The 23,785-nt window shown below is 42.0% G+C and overlaps 1 long non-coding RNA gene and 1 pseudogene across 1 annotated transcript; both read right to left on the bottom strand.

Moving 5' to 3' along the window:
* Nucleotides 1-44: 44 nt before the first annotated feature.
* LOC141580890 (uncharacterized) lies at nucleotides 45-22,685 on the bottom strand. Its single transcript, XR_012513338.1, has 4 exons — nucleotides 18,558-22,685; nucleotides 17,193-17,247; nucleotides 7,756-7,840; nucleotides 45-119 (listed from the first exon to the last, which is right to left on the bottom strand). It is a non-coding gene; the product is annotated as an uncharacterized LOC141580890 (long non-coding RNA).
* Nucleotides 2,254-2,353, bottom strand: LOC120360648 (U6 spliceosomal RNA; annotated as a pseudogene).
* Nucleotides 22,686-23,785: the final 1,100 nt, after the last annotated feature.

Genomic DNA, 23,785 nt, shown 5'->3' with positions numbered 1-23,785 from the left:
ATGCACATCTCAGGCAGGTTTTTTTCTTTCTTTCTTTCTTCTTCTTCTTTTTTTTTTTTTTTTGTTTAATGATCTAGTAATCTTTGTTAACTGAGACTCCCATAGGTGGCCTGCAGCACCTGGTAAACAGAAAGGATAGATGTAATCAAAGGACTCCTTTTATAAAAAATAAATAAATAAATAAAATAAATAAAAAAAAAATAAAAGTCCCAGCACAAAAAGCTACCTTTGGTTCACTTGCTGTAGAGAAGTAGGTACATTTCTGGGTAAAAAAAAAAAAAAAAAAAAAGAATCTCGCTCTGTTGCCCAGGCTGGAGTGCAGTGACGCTTGAACTCAGGCACCTCCTGGGTTGAAGTGATTCTCCTGCTTCAGCCTCCCAAGTAGCTGGGACAACAGACATGCACCACCCTGCCCAGCTAATTTTCGTATTTTTAGTAGAGATTTCATCATGTTGGCCAGGTTGGTCTCGAACTCTTAACCTCAGGTGATCCGCCTGCCTTGGCCTCCCCAAAGTGCTGGGATTACAGGTGTCAGCCACTGTGCCTCACCGAAAAAACAAAACTCTTTACTGAGACTCATAGGCCCATGTAATTGGGTTCCGGTCTTCCTTTATGATCATTTGTTGTTCAGATGAAGTCTTGTTCTGTCCCCCACACTGGAGTGCAGTGACATGATCTCAGCTCACTGCAGCCTCCACCTTCCAGGTTCCAGTGATTCGCCTGCCTCAGCCTCCCAAGGAGCTGGGATTATAGGTGTGTGCTACCAAGCCCACCTAATATTTGTATTTTTAGTAGAGACAGGGTTTCACCATGTTGGCTAGGCTGGTCTTGAACTCCTGACCTCAGGTGATATGCCTGCCTCGGCCTCCCAAAGTGCTGGGATTACAGGTGTTAAAAAAAAAAAAAAAAAGAAAAGAAAATGAAAAGTGATATCCAATTAGTCTGTATGTATCTTGAGAAATATGGCCAACTATTTCCTGAGATAAGAGTATGAGCCTAAAGAGTAAAGGAAATTTTTCACTTCTTTATTTAAAAGTATGTAATATTTTAATAATTTAACAGAAGATTAAATAAATAGATCAACAAATTAGTAAAAGACACATGAACTCTATAAACAAACAGAAAAGACAAGGAAAGCCCAGCCATGGTGGCTCCTGCTTATAATACCAGCACTTTGGGAGGGGGCGGTAGGAGGATCGCTTGAAGCCAGGAATTCCAGAGCAACCCGGGAAACGTAGCAAGATCTCATCTCTACTAAAAATAAAAAAAGTTAGCCAGGCATGGTGGCATGTGCCTATCGTCCCAGTTACTGAAATGGAAGTATCACCTGAACCTAAGAGGTCAAGGCTGTGGTGATTTGGGACTGTACCACTATACTCAAGCCTGGGCTAGAGAGCGAGATTTGTTCTCAAAAATAAAGGGGGGCAATAAAGAAATAAAGCTAGTCAGGTACAGTGGCTCATGCCTGTAATCCCAGCACTTTGAGAGGCTGAGTCAGGTGGATAACTTGAGATCCAGAGTCCGAGACCAGCCTGATCGACATGGAGAAGCCCTATCTCTACTAAAAATACAAAATTAGCCAGGTATGGTGGTGTACACCTGTAATCCCAGGTACTCGGGAGACTGAGGCAGGAGAATGGCTTGAACACAAGAGGAGGAGGTTGTAGTGAGCAGAGATCATGCCATTACACTCCAGCCTGGGCAACAAGAGTCAAACTTCATCAACACACACAAAAAAGGAAAGCAAGCAAGCAAGAAAGCAAGCTAATAAGTAAATATAAGAAAATATATTAAAATGTAACAAAAATAAAGTAATATGAGGTCTTTTATTTATTAAAAATAATCAAACAAAAAATAACTTGTTAAGTTATAATACCATGTGCCAGTGAAGGTGCAGTGAAATGGGCATTTTCTTATACTATTAGTGGTGTTTAAATTATATACAAGCCTTCCAGGATAAAGATTGGAAATTAAAAAAAAAAAATAAAGTGGCTTACTATACTGTCTCTTCCAACTCCTGACCTCAAGGAATCCTCCCACCTTGGCCTCCCAAAGTGCTGCAATTATAGGCCAACAGCCACCATGCCTGAAAGCTTGGCAGTTTACATCAAGTGTAATAAGAATGCTAATGCCCTGTGACTCACAGTAATCTCATTTCTGGAAATATCATCTTTGGATATAATTCAACCTAAACAAAAGGTCATATGCACAAAAACAGTGAAAATCTAGGAGTAATATTTTTCTCTGTTTTAAAAACATATGGAATGCTTCACGAATTTTCATGTCATTCTTGCACAGAGGCCATGCCAATCTTTCTATTGTTCCAACTTTAGTATATGTGCTACTGAAGCAAGCATGAATAATTTAAGATAGAGTGGTTAAATGAAATAAGGAAGAGTTATAGGGAATTTAAAAGTCTCTGGTATTTATAAGCACCTAGCAACAGCTCAGTAAATATTAACTGCTACTTTTATTATTTTTATGGTAATTCCACTCAGTTAAAAATTGTCATTAAAAATTACCACTGTCATGGAACATCATGTATTTAACATTATAATTGTAAAAACAGATAGAGGCCGGGCACAATGGCTCACACTTATAATCACATCACTTTGGTCCAAGGTGGGTGCATCACCTGAGGTTGGGGGTTTGAGACCAGCCTGACCAACCTGAAGAAACCCCATCTCTACTCACAATCTCAACTCACTGCAACCTCCGGCTCCTGGGTTCAACCAATTCACCTGCCTTACCCTCCCAAATAGTGGGGATTGCAAGTACACACCACCGTACTCAGCTAATTTTTGTATTTTTAGGAGAGATGAGATTTCACCATGTTGGCCACGCCAGTCTCAAATGCCTGACTTCATGATCCACCTGCCTCATCCTCCCAAAGGCTTCTGCTCTTTCTTATTTTGCCCACTGAATCTAAGAAAACTAAGCTAAAATAAATTTTGCAACCAAACCAAAATGAAACTCTCTAAGTAGCATGGCTACTATACTCAAAAGACTTGGAAATTCCCTTGATCCAAAAATTACTATCCGGAAGCCAAAAATGACAATCTGGAAGTCAGCATCCTCAGAGTACATCCAGATGCAAACTAGAATACGTAAGTGTAAACTATTAAAGTCCATAGCCTTTGTTTCAGTAAAACTAGATGCAACAAAACCATGGGCTTCATGCATGACTGGTATTATAAAAGAGGCCACAGGGTACAGAATTAAATATGACACCTTTGGCTGGGTGCAGTGGCTCATGCCTGTAATTCCAACACTTTGGGAGGCCAAGGCAGGTAGATGGTCTAAGGTCATGAGTTCGAGACCAGCCTGGCCATAGTAAAACCCAGTCTCTACTAAAAATACAAAAATTAGCCAGGCATGGTGGCAGGTGCCTGTGATCCCAGCTACTTGGGAGGCTGAGACAGAAGAATCACTTGAACTTAGGAGGCAAAGGTTGCAGTGAGCTGAGATTGTGCCACTACACTCCAGTCTGGGCAACAGAAAAAATCTCCATCTCAATATATGTGTGGGATATATATATACAGGTAGTGCTCGACTTACGACCACGGAACCGTCATAACACGATTTGATCGTAAGTTGAGTAGGCTATATGTACAGTTGAAATGGTGCACACGGAGATGGTAGTGCTGCCGGAAGCTGGTCCACACTGTCATACGCCCAGCTGGGCAACGTTTGCGCTGCCAGACGCGGAGCAGTCGTGGCTAGCGATTGAGGTCGTAAAGTCGAATGGTCGTAAGTTGCATAGGTCGTAAGTTGATCAATACCTGTATATATGTGTGTGTGTGTGTGTATATATATATATGAGACACCTCTTGACCTATGATCAAAGTTTCTTCTAAACTCAATTTAAGGCACCATATATCACAAACCAGATGGCAAGAAAATTAAATAAATTTTAGCCTTTTCATGCCATCCAATTACATCTTAGCCAGTTGACAAACATGTTTTAGCAAATGCTGGAGTTCTTTCTCTCTTTAGGAGTCCTTTCTCACTTTACCGTGCTTAAAAACAGACCTCACACACTTAGAAAGAGGATGGAGACAGGCCAGCTTCAGGACATGCTGCACGGGGAGAACCGACTGTCCCAAAAGGAGAGGGCTCTGCACCCCTCCGACAACTCGACAATAGACCAGCTACACACAAATGCCTGAAGTAAGGAAGTCCATCAGGAAAATGAACAGTTGGTGAGATCAAGACTTCCGACCCAAAGGGCCTGCTGCTGGTCTGACCATTCATTAAAAAATTTGACTTTAAGTGGAGACACATTGGACTGTGACATGCAGTAAAAGAACTGAAGCAGCAAAGGGTCTGGATTTGCGTTTCCTTTCCACCACACACAGCTCCAGTGCATGGAGGAGTGAGAACGCCTGTGGTGCTCCTGACACATCTGGGGTAGTTCCCACTCACAGAAGTCAACCTTTGGGATTTTCCCACACATTTCAGGGTCCTTACCATCTATGCTAACCTAGATGTCCAGAGAAAAGCTCCTGTCTAGAAACTGGAGAGAAAATTTTCAAATCTGAAAGCCCACGAACTGTCTCAGTCAGTGGGGAACACATACAGGAAAGACTACAGAATCTGATGTCAGAAGCCTAATTTCAGGTTGACCCACAGCTTTACGATGGTGATTAATCAACTTACTTTCTCTAGGCTCTGTTATTCTCACATCAATAATGAGAAAAGTGGACAGAATAGCCTCCCAGATCAATTTCAATCTTAACATCCTCTGGCTTTATGATTAAACAGTGATACTAATAAGGCTAAACTCGTGACTTAACCCCAATAGGAGCCTGCTGGGATTATGCTAAGCAAAACTATTCCACACAGACAGAGCCATTCTGACCATGTCCCTCCCTCCACCATCTCTCATACAGATAAGCACCACTGGTCTGAGAAGTCCCTTCTACAGAAGATATAACTGATTCAATAATAGGCTGATTTATCCATTCAACCAACAAATATTTACTGAGCACCTTCTAGGTATTTAGGGACACAACAGAACAAAACAGACAAAATCCCTTCCCTTACAGAGCTTACATTCTAGTGAAGGAGGAGGGAAAGACAGACATCAAAGGAAATATGAATTAAGCATATATTTTATGCAGGGCAGTGTTGGGATTCACTCAGGGTGGCTGGGAAAATATTAAGGGAAATATTAGGGAAGTCATAGATTATAGTGTCAAACATTTTAGAGAGCCAAAAATGTTTTAATGAGGCAGGCTGAAGACAGCCAGTTTTTACTTTAGAGCTTTAAGTCATAAGATGAAGATTAAGATAATAAAAACTCCCCCAATTAAGTCTGTTTACCCCACATTCCTTTGTCTCTACTCTGTTTACTTATGTAAACTTTGTGCTACATGGTCCTCTCAGAGGTGGTTGAAAAAGAATTACTCCTTAATGGTGTTTATTCTGGGCCCAAGAACCAAAAGTTTTTATCATTTGTAAAACCAGTCTTTTAACCATGTTAATTATCTACAAGCATGTTGACTTAAAACCTCTGTTATTAGAACTATACTGAATAAATGCAAGAAGGAACAAGGAGTTGTAGTTCCTTCTTGTAATCACCCTCTAAAACAGCTGAGGACCCCTTAGCCCAACTCTTACACTGTATTCTGTATGTAAAAGCATATTTCATTCATCTGTTACTAAGTCAAGATCACAAGTAGTGATCAATGTCTCAGAGCAGCCTGGAGTCCCTTGATAAAGTGACTTTTGAACCACAATCCAAAGCAGTTAGAGAGTGAGCCATGCAGACATTAGGGGAAGAGTGTTCCAGGCAGAGGAAACAGCAAGGCCCACAGATAGGAGAGGGTGAAGCCTGCCTGGCATGCTAAAAGAAACACCATGAGCTCAGTGTTTATAAAGAGGAGTAAGAGCAGCAGAGCAGCAGGAAGCACAGTGAGACAGGTAGCAGGGGCCAGGTCGCATACAAAACAAAGCCACTGGAGAGTCTGAACAGGGGGGTAAACATGATCTTAATTCCACTGTAAAAGGATTATTCTAGCTGTTATACTGAAAGTAGACTGGCTGGGCATGGTGGCTCACTACTGTAATCCCAACATGTTGAGAGGCCAAGGCAGGCAGATCACTCAAGGACAGGGGCTCAAGACTAGCCTGGCCAATATGGTGAAACACTGTCTCTAATAAAAATACAAAAAATTAGCTGGGCATGTGGCTCATGCCTGTAATCCCAGCTACTAGGGCAGCTGAGGAAGGAGAATCACTTCAACTGAGGAGGTAGAAGTTGCAGTGAGCCTAGATCATGGCATTGCACTCCAGTCTTGGCAACAGAGCAAGGCTTTGTCAAAAAAAAAAAAAAAAAAAAAAAAAAAAAAAAAAAAAAAAAAAAGAAAGAAAGAAAGAAAAGAAAAGAAAAGAAATAAAGAGGAAGAGAGTAGACTGAAGGAGGTAAGCATGGAGACAAGAAAACCAGTTACAATACTACTGAGATCATCCAGGTAAGAGATGATGGCAGATGAATCCAGGGTGGCAGCAGTGACGCATGAAGAGGGACAGAGTCTGGGATATATTCTGAAGTTGAATCAACAGGATGCTGGAGGACAGGATCATCTGGAAAATCTGGAACTACTGCAGTACTGAATGAAGCTAAATGGCACTAAATTCCAACATCCACTGTGAAATCCTGGGAACAGAGATTTGTTCATCTCTGCCACCTAGTGTTCCACCCAGTACTTGGCACATAATGGAGATGTCAAAAGTCTTCAATTCTTAAATGAATAAATGTGTAACTGAATCTATTACAAAGCCAAAAGACCTGCAGTATCGTAGATCATTAGGAGATCAAAAAGAATCTGGTACTAGATATACTTTACTAACAGTGGGTCCCCCTCCTTTGAGTCAACCTATTTCTTTTTTTCCTTTACAGACAGAGTTTCTCTCTATCACCCAGGCTGGCAGTGGCATGATGTCAGCTCACTGCAACCTCTGTCTTCCAGGCTCAAGCAATTCTTGTGCCTCAGCCTTCCGAGTAGTTGGGACCACAGGTATCCATCACCAGGCCCAGCTAGTTTTTGTTTTTGTGTGTGTGTTTTAGTAGAGATGGGGTTTCACCATGTTGCTGAGGGTGGTCTCAAACTCCTAAGTTCAGGCAATCCACCCTTGGCCTTCCAAAGTGCTAGGATTGCAGGCAGGAGTCACCACAATCAGCCTGAATCTATTTCTTTTATTTAAAAAATTCCCTTTATAACTTATTTTACAGTAGTAACCTATGAAGCTGACAAATCTCATTAATAGAGTTGATAATCTGAACAACCTGGCAATTTCCCTGAGATGCCGGATGTAGACACCAAACCTCATACCATCTCAACAACTCCCATCTAAAATACAAGGATAAATGTAACACAAGTAGTAAGCTCATGTTCTCATAAATAGTAAATAAGGAACCAGGCATAGTGATTAACACCTGTAATCCCAGCACTTTGGGAGGCCAAGGTGGGAAGATCACCTGAGGTCAGGAGTTTGAGACCAGCCTGGCCAACATGGTGATACCCCATCTCTACTAAAAATCCAAAAACTAGCCACGTGTGGTGGTGGGTGCCTGTAATATCAGCTACTTGGGAGGCTGAGGCAGGAGAATCACTGAAACCTGCATGGCAGAGATTGCTGTGAGCCAAGATGATGCCACTGCATTCCAGGGCAACAGAGTGAGACTCTGTCTCAAAAATAAAATAAAATAAAATAAAAATAAAAAATAAAGACACATAGAATGTCACTTACGTGACCAGGTGTTCAGGGCTGGTGTGGAGGAGGTGTGGATGAAGAGGAAAGTCGACTTGGAGACGATGGAGGTGGACTGGAGCTACTGGATGAGGAAAGGAGGGAAAGAGAAAAAGAAAAAGGGTGAGGGGAGTAGAAGATTCATCTGTGTGGAAGTCATCTCGGATTGCTGACAAAGGCAGTGGAAAATGCTGGAGAAGGTCTGAAAATGTTGCTAAAGGTTCGTGGTTTTAGAAAATCTTATAACATTTCCTTGACTTTAAAAAGAAAACTTAGTATCTCAGGGGTTTAGTATGAGTTGTTTTTTCCCCATGGATTTCAGAGTAGTTGAACCATTCAGCCACAGAAAATAACTCGGATATGAAACCCATTTCAGCACCACCAATAAAGACATCGGGATCTCCTCCTCTGAGGTGAAGTGCATCTATTCACTTGTCCGCTCGGCCTCCTCTTCTGCCTACCATCTCCTTTTCCGGCATCTGCTCCTCCCAGGCAGGACTTCACACTCTCCTCACAGAGCCAGGTACTACCTTCCACTCTTGGAGGCTCTATCACGTCCCTGGTTCCACCACATTCTCACGTGTGACATCTATGTTTCACAAAGCTGAGGACAGAGTATACCCATGGTGGGTTTAAGCAGACAATTCTCATGGCCACAAAATTCTTTTGCCATGTGTTCTGTGACTTGAATTGTCCTGTCCAAAAATAAATTCATGGTCCACTGGCAGGCCAAGTAAGGTTATGTTAGAATGAGGAATCACCAAGCACCTTTAATTCCTTCCAAGATCTTTTATAAATGGGAAAAAGTCAACAGCTGTTAGTGATGGCAAAAGTGGAGATTCTCCTTCTGATGACAGCGGCTGCACTCTGGTGATGATGGCAGGCCCAGCACTGCTCCAGCACCCAATCCTTGCAGTGTCTTCTATGGCACTGGCATATTCTTCATATAGTACAGGCTTCACATTCTCAGTTTCTGCAATCACTATCACAACTGCCGATAACAAAAGCAAACTAATCGACACTGAAGACCTACCTCTAGGAATATTTTTCTTTTTCTATGACTTCCCTTAGCAAAACATATATAACTTCAAATCTTCAATTCTTCAGCAATACTTTGATTCTTTGGCTAAATCAAAAGCATGCTGAGGGCTGGGTGCTATGGCTCACACCTGTAATCCCAGTACTTTGGAAGGCTGAGGCATATGGATCACAAAGTCAGGAGTTCAAGACCACCCTGGCCAACATGATGAAACCCCGTCTCTTCCAAAATACAAAAATTAGCTAGGCATGTGGTGTGAGCCTGTAATCTCAGCTACTCAGGAGGCTGAGGCAGAACTGCTTCAATCTGGAAGGCAAGGGTTGCAGGGAGCCAAAATCATGCCACTGCACTCCGTTCTGGGTGACAAAGCAAGACTCCATCTCAAAAAAAAAAAAAAAAAAAAAAGCATGCTGAGGAGGTTAACTTATGAGTTAAGCACTGACTTTTGTCTTCTCCACTGCAGGACTCCTGGACAAGCATAATTTTCTTACCCTATTACAGAATTTCTCAACCACTTCCCAGGCCATAATCCACACAAAATGTATTTGGCACATTGGCTGACCTTTACTAATTTCCCCAAGGTACTATGAGAGCTGAAGGAGCAGTATTTTAAGACACATTCATTAACCCACCTTGAGAACATTTATTCACTTTAATATTCATAAAAATGATTAACTGCACCAATTTGTAAACACTTAATACACACACAAAATTCACACTTGATTCCCAATGCTTATTTACTGAAAATGTAAACGTTTACACTACATGGTCATTTATTGGTTCTTGGCAACATAAATTCCTAAGGTAGTAGATGATCTACAAACTGTGGTCACTTACTCTGACAATGCACAATGGGGAACAAAAAGATAAGAAAGAAAGAAAGGTCCACTTAGAGCTCTAATACAGAAAATAGGCCAAGCATGGTAGCTCATGCTTGTAATTCTAACACTTTGGGAGGCCAACACGGGAGGATGCTCTGTGGACAGGGTTCTGGGGCCAGACTGGCCAACATGGCAAAACCCTATCTCTACTAAAAATACAAAAATTAGCTGGATGTGGTGGCACATGCCTGTAAACCCAGCTACCAGGAAGGTTGGGGCAGGATAATCACTTGAACCCAGGAGGTGGAGGTTGCAGTGAGCTGAGATTGTGCCACTGTACTCCGGCCTGGGCAACAGTGTGAGAGAAAGAAAGAAAAGAAAGAGAAAAAGGGAGGGGAAGGATCCAAGATGGCAGAATAGAAACAGGTCCGGAGTGCAGTTCCCAGCAAGACCAATGCAGAGGGTGACTGCCCACCACATATCCAAATGAATTTTCACTGCCCACAGACCAGGAGATTCCTGGACCAAAAAGCACCATGAGTTTTCAGCATGGTGGCTTTGGTCGGTGCCTGGTTGGCACACAGAAACTCACACAAATCTGGGTGGCCATTTCAACTGGCACCTGGAATGCCTGGGAGAGAAAGTAGCCCATTCAACTGAACAGCAAGGGGCAGAGACAGGGAGCCAGGTGATCTGGCTCGGCGGGTACCACCCCTACGAAACAAGCAATATGAAATGCTCTGGATTGAGAGTTTGGCAGCAAGTTCGGCTGGACCCAGGATGGTCCAGCTCAGTGGGGGGAATGGGCGACCATCACTACTGAGGCAGTCCACCACTACCAAGACAGTTGACATAGCAGCTGCGTAGAGCCTTTGGCAGCTCAGCAACACCTCTGCTGGCATACTGTGACTAGATTACTCCCTGCAGGGCAGGGCATCTATTAAAAAAGGCAGCAGCATGACAGGAACTTATAAATAAAGCTGACCTTCCAAGGTCAGAACACCTAGGAAAAGAGGGGGTTATGAGTTCGGTTGCAGCAGACTTAACGGTACCTGCCCAGCAGCTCTGCATGGAACAATGGAGCTCCCAGCACAGCACTTGAGTTCCCATAAGGGACAGACTGTCTCCTCAAGCAGCTCCCCAACCCCATATACCCAAAGAGACATCTCATAAAGGAGAGCTCAGGCCAACATCTGGTAAGTACCCTTCTGGGACAAAGATAACAGGAGAAGAAACTGGCAGTAGTCCTTGCTGTTCTGCAGCCCCCATGGGTGATCCCCAGGCAAGCAGGGTCTGGATTGGAACTCCCATAGTCCTGTAGCAGAGGAGCCCAACTTTCAGAAGAAAAACTAAGAAACAGAACGATATACCTTCAACATCAACAAAAAGGACATACACTCAGATACCCTATCTGAAAGTCACCAACTACAAGGACCACAGGTAGATAAAGCCACTAAGATGGGAAGAAACCAGCACAAAAAGGATGAAAACACAAAAAACTATGATGCCTCTCCTTCTCCAAAGGATCAAGACTCCTCACCAGCTAGGGATCAAAGACAGATGGAGAATGAATCTGATGAATTGGCAGAAACAAGCTTCAAATGGTGGGTAATAACAAACTTCTCATAGCTAAAAGAACATGTGCTAACCCAATGCAAAGAAGAAACTAAACCTAGAAGAAATGTCAGATGAGATGCTAACTAGCATAGACATCTTAGAGACGAATATAAATGACTTGATAGTGCTGAAAAACACAGCATGAGAACTTCAAAAAGCATACACAAGCTTGCATAGCTGAATCAACCAAGCAGAAGAATATCAGAGACTGAAGATTAACCCAATGAAATAAAACAAGAAGGCAAGACTAAAGAAGAAAAGAGTGAGAAGAAATGGACAAAGCCTCCAAGAATATGGGATTATGTGAAAAGACCTACTCTACATTTGATAGGTGTACCTGAATGTGACAGAGAGAATGAATCCAAGCTTGAAAACACTTTTCAGGATATTATCCAGGAGACCTTCCCCAACCTAGCAAGCCAGGCCACCATTCAAGTCCACCACAAAGATATTCCTCAAGAAGAGCAACCCCAAGGCACATAATTATCAGATTCACCAGGGTTGAAATGAAGGAAAAAATGCTAAGGGGAGCCAGAGAGAAAGGTTGGGTTACCCAAAATGGGAAGCCCATCATACTCAGAGTGGTTCTCTCACCAGAAACCCTACAGGCCAGAGAGAGTGGGAACCAATATTCAACATCCTTAAAGAAAATATTTTTGAGGCTAGAATTTCATATCCAGCCAAAGTAAGCTTTATAAGTGAAGGAGAAAGAAAATCCTTTATGAACAAGCAATTGCTGAGTGATTTTGTCACCACCAGGCCTGCTTTACAAGAGCTCCTCAAAGAAGCACTAAACAAAGAAAGGAACAACCAGTACCAGCCACTACAAAATGTACCAAATGGTAAAGACCATTGACACAATGAAAAAAATGTGTCAACTAATTGGCAGAACATGCAGCTAACATCAAAATGGTAGGATCAAATTCACACATAACAATATTAACCTTAAATGTAAATAAATTAAATACCCCAATCAAAAGATACAGACTGGCAAATTAGATAAAAAGTCAAGACTCATCGGTGTGCTGTATTTAGGAAACCCATCTCATGTGCAAAGACACACATAGGCTCAAAATATAGGGATGCAGGAAGATTTGTCAAGCAAATGGAGAGGAAAAAAAAGCAGGGGTTGCAATCCTAATCTCTGATAAAATGAACTTTAAACCAACAAAGATCAAAAGAGACAAAGAAGGGCATCACATAATGGTAAAAGGATCAATGCATCAAGAAGAGCTAACTATCCTAAATATATACACATCCAATAGAGGAGCACCCAGGTACATAAAGCAAGTTCTTAATGACCTACAAAGAGACTTAGACTCCCACACAATAATAGTGGGAGACTTTAACACTCCACTGTCAATATTAGACAGATCAACGAGGCAGAAAATTAGCAAGGATATCCAGGACTTGAACTCAGATCTGGATCAACTGGACCTAAAAGACATTTACAGAAATCTCCACCCCAAATCCACAGAATATACATTCTTCTCAGCACTCCATTGCACCTACTCTAAAATTGACCACATAATTGGAAGCAAATCTCTCTTTAGCAAATGCAAAATAATGGAAACCATAACAGTCTCTCAGACCACAGTGCAATCAAATTAGAACTCAGAATTGAGAAACTAACTCAGAACTGCACAGCTTTATGGAAATTCAACAACTGGCTCCTAAATGTTGACTGGATAAACAATGAAATGAAGGCAGAAACAAAGATGTTCTTTGAAATCAAAGAGAATGAAGACACAACATATCAGAATCTCTGGGATACATTTAAAGCAGTGTCTAGAGGGAAATTATAGCAATAAATGCTCACATGAGAAGCGAGGAAAGATCTAAAATCGACATCCTATCATCAAAATTGAAAGAGCTAGAGGAACAACATAAAAAAAAAAAAACCAAAAGCTAGCAGAAGACAAGAAATAACTAAGATCAGAGCAGAACTAAACTAGATAGAGACACAAAAAACATTTCAGAAAACCAAAAAATCCAAGAGCTGATTTTTTGAAAAGATCAACAAAATAGACAGACTGCTAGCCAGATTAATAAAAAAGAAAAGGGAGAAGAATCAAATAGATGCAATAAAAAATGAAAAAGGGGATATCACCACCAATTCCACACAAATATATACTACCATCAGAGATTAGTACAAATAACTCTATGCATATAAACCAGTAAACCTCGAAAAAATTGATAAAATCCTGGACATTTGGACACTCCTAAGCCTAAACCAGTAAGAAGTTGAAACCTTGAATAGACCAATAAGAAGGGCTGAAGTTGAGGCAGTAATTAATAGCCTACCAACCAAAAAAGTCCAAGCCCAGATGGGTTCACAGCTGAATTCTACCAGATGTACAAAGAGGAGCTGGTACCATTCCTTCTGAAACTATTTCAAACAATATAAAAAGAGGGAATCCTTCTCAAATCATTTTATGAGACTAACACCATCCTGATACCAAAACCTGGCAGAGACTCAACAAAAAAAGAAAACTTCAGGCCAATACCATGATGAACATAGAAGAAAAATATTCCATAAAATACTGGCAAACCGATTGCAACAGCACATCAAAAAGCTTATCCATCACGATTGAGTAGGCTTCATCCCAGGGATACAAGGCTGGCTCAACATATGCAAGTCTATAAACGTAATCCACCACATAAACAGAACCAAAGACAAAAACCACATGATTTCCTCAATAGATGCAGAGAAGGCCTTCCACAAAATTTGACAGCACTTTATGCTAAAAACTTTCAATAAGCTGGGTATCAAAGAAACATATCTCAAAACAATAAAAGCTATTTACAACAAACCCACAGGCAGTATCATACTGAATGGGCAAAAACTGGAAGCATTCCCTTTGAATTCCGGCACTAGACAAGGATTTCCTCTCTCACCACTCCTATTCAATATAGTATTGAAAGTTCTAGTCAGAGCAATTAGGCAAAAAAAAAAAAAAAAGTATTCAATTAGGAAAAGAGGAAGTCAAATTGTCTCTATTTGCAGACAACATGATTATATATCTAGAAGACCCCATCATCTCAGCCCAAAATCTCCCTAAACTGATAAGCAACTTCAGCAAAGTCTCAGGATACAAAATCAATGTGCACAAATCACAAGCATTTCTATACACAAATAACAGACTAACAGAGACCCAAATCATGGGAGAACTCCCATTCACAATTGCAACAAAGAGAATAAAATACTTAGGAATACAACTAACAAAGGAGGTAAAGGACCCCTTCAAGGAGAACTACAAACCACTGATCAAGGAAGTAAGAGACGACACAAACAGATGGAGAAACAGTCCATGCTCATGGTTATGAAACTGGCCATACTGACCAGTTTAAAATTTATAGATTTAAGTAATTTATAGATTCAATGCTATCCCCCTATCAAGCTACCAATGGCCGTCTTCACAGAACTGGAAAAAATCCACCTGAAACTTCATATTGAACCAAAAGAGAGCCTGCATAGCCAAGACAATCCTAAGCAAAAAGAACAAAGCTGGAGGCATCATGCTATCTGATTTCAAACTATACTACAAGGCTACAGTAATCAAAACAGCATGGTACCGGTACTAAAACAGAGATACAGACCAATGGAACAGAACAGAGGCCTTGGAGGCGACACAACACATCTACAACCATCCGATCTTTGACAAACCAGACAAAAACAAGCAATGGGGAAAGGATTCCCTGTTTAACAAATGGTGTTAGGAAATCTGGCTACCTGTGTGCAGAAAGCAGCAACTGGACCCCTTCCTGACACCTTAAACTAACATTAACTCCAGACGGATTAAAGACTTAAACATAGGACCTAACACCATAAAAAACCTAGAAGAAAACCTAGGCAAAACCATTCAGGACATAGGCATCGGCAAGGACTTCTTGACTAAAACACCAAAAGCATTGGCAACAAAAGCCAAAATAGACAAATGGAACCTATTTAAACTCCAGAGCTTCTGTACAGCAAAGGAAATAATCATTAGAGTGAACTGGCAACCAACAGAATAGGAAAAAATTTTTGCAAACTACCCATCTGACAAAGGGCTAAAATCCAGAATCCACAAAGAACTAAAACAGATTTATAAGAAACAAGCAAACAAACCCATCCAAAAGTGGGCAAGGGATATGAACAGACATTTTTCAAAAGAAGACATATATGAGGCCAACAAACATATGAAAAAATGTTCATCACTGATTATTAGAGAAATGCAAATCAAAACCACATTGAGATACCGACTCACACCAGTTAGAATGGTGATCATTAAAACATCTGGAGACAGCAGATGCTGGGGAGGATGTGGAGAAATAGGAACACCTTTACACTGTTGGTGGGAGTGTAAACTAGTTCAACCATTGTGGAAGACAGTGTGGCGATTCCTCAAGAACCCAGAAATAGAAATTCCTTTTGGCTCAGCAATCCCATTACTGGGTATATACCCAAAAATTATAAATTATTCTATTATAAAGTCATATGCACACGTATGTTCACTGCGGCATTGTTTACAATAGCAAAGACCTGGAACCAACCCAGATGCCCACTGATGATAGACTAGACAAGAAAAATGTGGCACATATACACCACGGAATACTATGCAGCCATAAAAAACGATGAGTTCATGTCCTTTGTAGGGACATGGATGAATCTGGAAACCATCATTCCCAGCAAACTGACACAAGAACAGAAAATCAAACATTGCATGTTCTCACTCACAGGCAGGTGTTCAACGATGAGAACACATGGACACAGGGAGGGGAGCAGCACACACTGGGGTCTTTTGAGGGGGCCAAGGGAGGGACAGTGGGGAGGGGGTGGGGAGGTCAGGGAGGGATAACATGAGGAGAAATGCCAGATGTAGGTGATGGGGGGTTGGAGGTGGCAAACCGCATTGCCGTGTGTGTACTTATGCAACAATCCTGCATGATCTGCACATGTGCTCCAGAACCTAAAGTACGATTAATAAAAAAGAAAAGAAAGAAAAAAAGGAAGGAAGGAATAAGGAAGGAAGGGAGGGAGGGAGGGAAAGAGAGAGATAGAAAGAAAGAAAAGAAGAAGAAAGAAAAAGGGAAGGAAGGAAAGAAGGAGAGAAAATGACAGCATTTGTTCAACAGAGGCTTCTTAGAGCTTTCCTATTAGGCTGTGATACTCACAAGCAGGCCACTGACAGTATCTGCCACTTTAGAAACAGGGCATATTCGAATAAACATTCAGGACTAAATCTAGGTACCTGCTATCCTGGAACAGTTGAAATGTGGCTACTTGAAACTGAAATACGTTGTGACTATGAAAGACACACCAATTGTCAACAAAAAGAATAAATGCATATGAAGTCAAGAATATGAAACACTTCATGGTGTATTTATTTGTAATGATTTGAGGTTAAACTAGAAAATGTCAAATTATGTATGTGGCCTGCATGTGCAGCACACGTTGTATTCTCTTGGATACCACTGGTAAAAGTTGAAAACTTAATGCCAGGTGCAGTGACTCACACCTGTAATCTCAGCACTTTGGGAGGCTCAGGGAGAAGGATCACCTGAACCCAGGAGTTTGAGACCAGCCTGGACAATATGGGGAAAACTCATCTCTATACAAAACACAAAATTTAGCCAGGTGTGGCGCTGCACGTTTGTAATCCCAGCTATTCAGGAGACTGAGGCAGGAGAATTGCTTGAGCCTGGCTGTAGTGAGCTGAGATCACACTACCACACTCCAGCCTGAGTGACAGAGTGAGCCTCTGTATCAAAAGAAAGAAAGAAAGAAAGAAAAAGCTTGAGTTTAGCCTACACTGCATCTGTCCATATTAATATATCAAGGAATGCCTGTATTGAGCTTCTGCAAAATATTTTTTGGGGAGGTGAAGGAAGAAGCATTTCTATCATTTAAAAAGATTAATTTTTGAAAGCTTAAAGATTGATCTGTGCTTTTAAAAAGGATTTCACAACTATTTTACCTGTTGTATTTGTTCTTAGCTGAGTAACTTCAGTTGTATTGCAAGAAATTCTGATCTGTAAAAACACAGTTGATATTAGTATTATAATAAAGCATTTAGAAGAAATTTACAGGCCTTTCTCATGCAGCTGTGTGTTGCTAATTATTATTATTATTTGAGATGGACTCTCATTCTGTCACCAAGGCTGGAGTGCAGTGGCACGATCTCAACTCACTGCAACTTCCACCTCCCAGATTCAAGCAATTCTTCTGCCTCAGCTTCCCGAATAGCTAGGACCACAAGTGTGTGCCACTACACCTGGCTAATTTTTGTATTTTTAGTAGCATGGGGTTTTGGCATGTTGGCTAGGCTGGTCTCGAACCTGACCTCAGGTGATCCACCCACCTCAGCCTCCGAAAGTGTTGGGATTACAAGCATGAGCCACGGTGCCCAGCCTATTTTTAAACATGGTCCATTTTGCCTTCATTTCATAGTGAAAAAATCATTTTGGTGACTTGAATTTTGAAAATAGCAATTTAGAGACATTCAGACGAATGTAAAACAGATGTCTCCAAAGTCATCTGTTTTACAAGATAAATATGCAAAAGTCACTTTTCTCCCAAACCAGCTCAATTCTGTTTCTGAATCTTAGATGAACTTTCCCACAGCACAGCAAGAAGCAGTGTCTTAAACATGTCTTCTCCCTTATAACTCAGTCCCAACGATGCAGAACCTCAATCAGTAAGCAAGACTCTACCCACCTTAACATTCCTCCCATGAGTAGAGAGAGGCCTTCTGTTCCTACCTTCCGCACTCAAACTACCCATGGGTTACCTTTCAAAATTGAGCCAGAATAACCTTTCTAAAGGGCGGATCCAAATTATTTTAAGAGGGAACTTCTATGAGACCATTTAATGACTGCCACCGCTTGTGTGGGACCTAAGGCCTTCCTCCACCTGGCCACACAAGTCCCCCAATGTGATCCCACCATGCCCACATGGCACTCGTCACCCCACACAGAATGGGTGAGGTATGTGAATATGTGAGCATATTTGACACCTCCCTGCCTTTATTCATTATTTGAAACACATTCCCTCTCTTCTGGATGCACAAGTGACTGATGTGTGCATGCCATTCTTGCCTTCTTCTCCCAAAATGCTCAATAACTCTCCATTGCATTTTTCTTAATATTAAGCCTCCCACGGGCCAGGTTCTTGTTAGATCCTGATGCTTATGCTAAATAAATGTTTGTTCAATAAGTGAATCTAAATGTTAATTGTAAATATAAAGAAGTCATAATGAGAGGGGAACAAAAGGCCCATCTTCATCAAATTAATCTCTTCTTAGGGAAGACACTGAATTTGTTTCTGCAGATTATCATCTTACCTTTTAATAACAAATTTAATTTGATTGCCCACTTGAATGATGTTTTCCATCCCTGGAATTCCATACCATGGAGGACTTTTGAAAGGAATGTTTTCCGGTAGTCTTTCCACATACAGATCATTCTCATGTGCTTCAAATTTTTGGTCTTAAAAAAGATCTTAAAAGAGCTTAGGAAATTAAACTTTGTTTTTCAATATCCTGAAGATGAAGAGAAAGAAAATCATATAAAAAACACAACCTAAAAACTATTTTTTGGGGGGCAGATGTCACCCAGTCTGGAGTGCAGTGGCATGATCTTGGTTCATTGCAACCTCTGCCACTTGGGTTCAAGCAATTCTGCCTCAGACTCCGGAGCAGCTGAGATTGCAGGTGTCTGCCATCATGCCTGGCTAATTTTCGTATTTTTAAAGTAGAGACATGGCTTAACCATATTGGCCAGGCTGACATCCAACTCCTGACCTCAGGTGATCCACCCACCTCAGCCTCCCAAAGTGCTGGGATTAAAGGAGTGAGCCACTGCACCCAGCTGTAAATACTATTTGAAAGCAGCCTTTTGCTACTATCTGCTCGTGACCATAATAACGCTCCTCCATTGGCTGCTGCACAGTGGCGCATTTCAGCCAACACTTTATCTGCACTGCAACCATGAGATAAATATTTTTTACCCCTTCAACTTAATGAGCATGCTATTTTAAAAAGAAACCACTTTCCACAAAGAATTCATGGAATACAAAATAAAAATAGTAAGCAGAGGCCGGTTTAGATTAACAGAGACTTAACCAAAGTCAGCACATGAAGATTGTTTGAATCCAGATTTAAGCACAATTTAAAGTAAAGTTTCTAGAGAAAAAGCTGTTTGACATAGGCTGTGACAATAATTTATTGTATATGACACCAAAAGAACAAGCAACAAAAGCAAAAATAGAATACGTAAATGGGACTACATCAATTGAAAATGTTCTGCACAGTGAGGAAAGCAAGCAGCTGCGCAAAGAGATAACCTAGAATAGGATAAAGCATTTATAAAACAAGTATCTGATAAGGGGTCATTATCCAAAATACATAAGGGCTCAACTCAGTAACAAGAAAACACAAAACCCACATAAAAAATGGGCAAAGGACCTGAATAGACATTTCTCAAAAGAAGACTTAACTGACTGTTAATAAGGATATAAAATCTTCCTTCAAAAAATCTCTCTACTTTTACATCTGAATTACGGAAATACTGAAGTTCAGAAATGACAAAAGTGGCATTTATTATCAGAAAGGTTAACAGAGAAAGTGATAAATTAGCATCAGGCTTTATCTCCCTAGTATCATGGGGTTGTCATCTGCGATTCTTGTTTTAAATGATGGCTGCCTCTGAGGGGACATGGACTTGAACAAGATCCCCTGACCCTCAGGGACATATTCCCGGACTCCCAGCGATGCCAAAACCAAGACTAGTGCTGGGCCTTGTATGTGCCGGGTTTCCCTGTGCCTACATACCTATGACAAAGTTTAGTTTAAAGTCAGGCAAAGTAAGAGATGAACAAGAGTAACTAAAATAATAATAAAAAATGTTAAAAAAATTGTAACTAAAAATAAAATAAAAAAATAACAGTAACTAATAGTAAAACAATCATAGTAAAGAAAATTCCCAGTAACTAACAATTGTAACAATACACTGCGGTAAAAGTCCTGTGAATGGCCCCTCTTTTTCTGTCTCAAACTATGTTATTGGACTGCACTATGGGTCACTGAAACCACGAAAAGTGAAACCGTGGATAAGGAGAGACTACTATATTTCAATGCTAGCATTTAAATACATAGGTGTGTTTGTGTTTAACCACCTGCCAATCTTTCTAATAGCAGGTGATATAATTTCTTATTCAACTCACCTTGCCTGGCCCAGAATTTACTCCTTGTCTTGGGAGTCACATTTACGGTTTGTATTAGGTTGGTGCAAAAGTAATCGCTATTTTTGCTATTAAAAATAATGGCAAAAACTGCAATAATGTTTGCACCAACCTAAATATAGAGTTTTAAATAAAACCTAATTGTGTTCATCTTTATAATATATTCATAGTAAACTTTGTCACGTTTCTCTTCTGTTTTTATTATATTCCACAAACCTATTTAAAACATTTAAAGGTACATACACAGTTAACAAAAGGCTCTGTAGTATCTAATCTGGAAGAACCCAAGTAGAGTAGGTGCAAGAAGGTGAAGAGAAAAGTTTCCAGGCTTGACTTACCATGAGAAGTATGCTCTCTTGCTCTTCTCCTAAATTATATTTAATATTAAATTAGTAACATATGTGCCAGATGTCTTACTGTATTAGCTTATTTAGACCTCAAAATAAGAACTTCTTTTATGAGGTAGTTTCAACAGCACCTTCTTTTATAGACAGTGAAATAAAGTGAAAGAAAGTTAAGTGGCCATAAGTGGCCAGGCCAGGACTTAAAGCCTTGCTTCAGTCAACATTTTTACCCACTAAATTCTATTCCACCCCGAAGTTTTATTTCAAAATCAAAACAGTAACAAGAACAGCAGCAACCGTTACATACGTTTACAAAATTATTTTCCATCAAACATTAGTCTATTCTTAAGCAGACTGTGGTAATTTTAAGAATATTCTGAACAAAATTCTGTTGGTAGTCAGATTTGAAATTAAACTATGACATTACTTAGAACGGAAGCTGATGCTGATTTGTGTATCGATTACATATAAAGTCATTGGTATTCTTTAAAGGGTGAGAAGCCATAGAAACAATTCCCATGTCTGCCTTTGCCATTTGACTTTCTTGAAAAGTTCTTGGCTTCCAGAAGTAAAGTTTTAATACTTTCCATTAGGGAACTATGCAGGGAGTGTTTCTTCAAGGAGGGGGAGGTATGCAGGGTTCATAGGGTCTTGCTGCCGGCACCTGCCAGGCGGTGCCTGGGCTGCAGGGGCACTGCATTCGGAAGGAGGAGTTTTTACGGCACCGAGCAGGGATGCAGTTTAAATTAGTGTTCAAGGGTTGAAAGAAGCCTTTTGAAACTCCCTGCACAGGTAGGCTTGGCCTTCAGGTGCCCACTCTTTCATGAGGCGTTCCTGTTTCCCAGACATCTGGCTGAGTAGCCAGAGCTAGATCTTGAGACCCCTGGATCAAAGCTTGCCACATATCTGCTAAATGGAACATGGAGGGATGGGTCAGGATTCCAAGCCTTGGTAAAAGCACTGATAACAAGAGTTGCTGATGCAGAAAAATTCTGCAGGTGTGTGTTCGGTGTTCTTAAAAGACTTTTCTGTATCCTTTGATACAGTTTGTGAAATCTGGTCATTTGGCATCTGAAATCCTGATTGGTCAGCCTTCTTTCTTACCTTTGCTTCCTTTTTACCAATATTCATCCTGTACTTTTTGGCCAAAGAACAAAACACACTGACCAAGACCACTGAAACCAAATGTGAACTGTGGAGATCTAGCATCTCTGTTGATCAATCCACGTCGGATCGTATCAACAGTTCAAGCAGCTGTCTATTTCTTTTTTTCTTAATTTACTCTGGATTTCCTGGCCATTTGTAAGGCCCTCAGTTTACCCCGCGACTCAGTTTTCTACCGAGTTCTTGCTGCCCATGGGAGCTTCCTACTTCCCTTCATAAACATGACTACCAGAAAACATGTTCAATGTAAGCCCAGGGTATGCTCTTGTTCCTCCTTAAGGAGATTTTTCTGTGAGTGAAAAGTATAGAGTTTGTAAATTCTTCTAAGCCCTATTGTTCTTTTTCTTATCTCCTAAACTCCCGTTCTGCAAGACTATGCTCACCTCCTGTCTTTCTTCCCTGCAGCTATTTGGTGTTCTTGACAGGGACCTAGGGTTTCTTTTGATGCTGAAAACCAGGAAACTTTCTTCGCCTTTCTTTTCCATTCCTGGATGCAGCTTCTCCGGCTTCCTCAGTTATCCTCACCCACTCAGACCCTAGAGGTCGGAGCACCTGGGAATCCTGTCTTTCTTATCTACCTACAGGCGCATGCATGAAGTCCGGGCCCGCAGGTGCCCAGGTGCACCGAGAGCTCTGTCCTGAGCTTGCCCAGCAACCCGAGACTCACGGTGTGACTGCCCGCTTAGCACCTTCCCCGAGTGTCTACACAGCTCTCCCGCTGAACCAGCCCCGATCCAGGCTCTCACTTCACCTCCCTCCACCCGCCTCACTTCTCCCTGAACCCTCCCCACCCCACTGAGAGCGAGAACTCTTTTCCCATTGATCCAGGCAAAAGCCCTGCAGTCATGATCGACTCCCGTTTTCCCTCCTGGCCTGCGTCCGTCCCCGCCGAGTCCCACCCCCTCGCAGTCACCATCGCCTTCTCGTTTCCTTCCCGGCCTGCTTCCGTCCACACTGGGTCCTGCCCGTCTCCTCTCAGGTGCACGCCCAGTTCCCAACCCTTCATCCACTCTCCCACTCACAGGGACTCCTTCCGCTTTCCCCCTTTTCCCTCCTCGTACATGGAGTATAATTTCGGAGAAGAGCCACAGAGCACAGGGTCCGTGGCGAGGCAAAGCTGGAAGAGACACTTTTCCGGCAGCAGCTGGAGGGCACCCTGCAAAAGCGCGTAGGAGCGCGTGAGTCCTGCGGCCAGAACCCGGGAGAGCTTCTCACCACCAGGAACCACGTCCTCACCGCGGCGAGCCACACCCTGACCATGTCCTCACTGCGGTCCGTGCGTCTAACCACCAGAACTCCCCTCCTACCCCCTGCCCCACCCACACTCTGACCACGTCCTCACTGTGGTCCGTGCGTCTAACCACCAGAATTCCCCTCCTGCCCCCTGCCCCACCCAAACCCTGACCATGTCCTCACTGTGGTCCGTGCGTCTAACCACCAGGACTCCCCTCCTACCCCCTGCCCCACCCACACCCTGACCATGTCCTCACTGTGGCCCGTGCGTCTAACCACCAGAACTCCCCTCCTACCCCCTGCCCCACCCACACTCTGACCATGTCCTCACTGTGGTCCGTGCGTCTAACCACCAGAACTCCCCTCCTACCCCCTGCCCCACCCAAACCCTGACCATGTCCTCACCGTGGTCCGTGCGTCTAACCACCAGGACTCCCCTCCTACCCCCTGCCCCACCCACACCCTGACCATGTCTTCACCGTGGTCCGTGCGTCTAACCACCAGGACTCCCCTCCTACCCCCTGCCCCACCCACACTCTGACCATGTCCTCACTGTGATCCGTGCGTCTAACCACCAGAACTACCCTCC

This window comes from Saimiri boliviensis, chromosome 13 (genome assembly GCF_048565385.1).
Source record: "Saimiri boliviensis isolate mSaiBol1 chromosome 13, mSaiBol1.pri, whole genome shotgun sequence".
NCBI lineage: Eukaryota > Metazoa > Chordata > Mammalia > Primates > Cebidae > Saimiri > Saimiri boliviensis.
The sequence above is the reverse complement of the archived record's forward strand: the minus strand, read 5'-3'. Positions and strand labels throughout refer to the sequence as shown.